The sequence below is a fragment of the Nansenia antarctica genome (assembly GCF_963989245.1).
Source record: "Nansenia antarctica genome assembly, chromosome: 20".
In the NCBI taxonomy this organism is placed as follows: Eukaryota; Metazoa; Chordata; class Actinopteri; order Argentiniformes; family Microstomatidae; genus Nansenia; species Nansenia antarctica.
The window spans coordinates 19566395-19568270 of NC_137693.1; positions in this window are offsets into that span (position 1 = coordinate 19566395).

Below are 1876 nucleotides of genomic sequence, written 5' to 3' on the forward strand. Positions count from 1 at the left end.
GACTATGTTTGTGCAAGGCATCCTTATTTAGTGGTAGACTTCGGTCATTGCACTTCCCACTCTTAAACATTTGACACCTAGCTAAATGTACATCCCTACAGCCTTTGTGGTCGTAGAGGTCGCATGTAAATGCCTCAATTTCCTCATAAAGCTCTGTTGGCAGTTGAAAAGCTGTTCCCTACTTTTGGAAAGTAGCACAATGCTCTTTGTTGGACAGGAGTGTTTTTACGGCCTTCGCTTTTCCATTGCCGTGCAGTGCACTCACTGTATCACAGCCGGTGAAACAGTGAAATCCAATGAGCGCATCAGAGATTTCATCACCAAGATGGCTGTGTATTCTCTGTACGTGTATGGTGTTTGTTTGTCCCTTTCCCTGTGTGGAAGTACAGGTTTGCTCCTATTTACTTACAGAAAGCGATAGCCAGTACAAACACATCTGTGTCAGGACTGCTGATCACAACATGTAAGCTATACTGTGAGGCATGTTCACAGTGAAGCAACAGCCGGGTGTCTGCCTCCTCCTGTATTGAGAACAGTGTGAGCAGTGGTAAAACCTCAAGTTCTGTGCCACTGCTGTTGACTCTGATCACATGACACTCAGACCCATGTCCAACAATCAAAGTGATGTCTTGAATTTGGTTTTTCCTGGACTTGGACCATGTCTCAAAAAGAAACTGTTGTAGGTTTTCTTTGTTTTGGCCACAAGCCAAGAACTTGGACCAAAGTCTTCTGGTCAGCTGAATATATTGTTGTCAACTGCGCAATGTGCAATATTCGAAAACACCACTTGAAGGGTTATGTGCAATATATATTTATACCAAATGATGCCATGTCCAGGTGGAAACTGCTGCCAATGTCACTCAATGTTTGTTGCTGTCCTGTTGTTTACTTTGCCTACTGTATGTTGTATGTATCGTCTCTGTTGCACTTGAAGCATGAAAGTACCATGCCCAAGACAAGTTTCCCCTCGGGGACAATAAAGTATAATCAATCAATCAATCAATCAATCAATCAATCAATCAACTGACATCCTTTTGTTGCTCGTCGACCTCGTTCTGCATTCTTTATACTCAGTGTTTTGTAGGTGTCAGGGACAAAATGCACCACTTTAGATTTACTCACTTTGGCTGCATTGATCAGGTACATTAGTGCACTGTTGGCAAATCTTCCAAATGTCTTGGGGTTTCATAGCCTGTACTAGTGCCATTGCATCCCACACCCAGGTTGAGCCATCAGGGATTTCTACAGTGGCTGGTGGATTTACTGATCCTTCTAGAAAGTGCATTAATTTGGCTTTGTTTTCACAAGAGAGCCATCTATGTTCGCAATTGCTGCAGGAAAGGGTCCCAGACTATAGACCAGCATTTCCCCTATGTCTATCTTCCTCACTGTTCCCACAACAATAGTAAAAGTAGTAAAGCTTCCAAAGTTATAGCCTAGTTTATTTAAAACTCTCCTAATCTGTTTACCAAGGTAACCCCAGATGCTCAGCCCTGGACTGCACTGCACATCTTCTGGACCTGACCTGGCAGGGCTGACCCTGACCCATTGATGCCTTGTTCATATCTTGTTCATGTCATATCTTAGCTTGTTTATATCATCTTGTTCTTATAAATAACTTATATTGCTATAAAAAACCTGCAGCCTCCTGTAGGCCTACTGATTTTTCCCTTCTCTTGTGGGCTCTTTCAATGTTTCGTATGTTGGCATACTGCATATACATTAGGGATGCAACCTCAGCAAATATGTTCAAGTCAAGACTAAAAACCCATCTTTTTAATATTGCCTTTAAATGACTAAATAATTAAATTAAGATTATAAAAACCCATGCTTTTAATATTGCATTTAAGTTACAAAATAATTAAATTAAGATTAT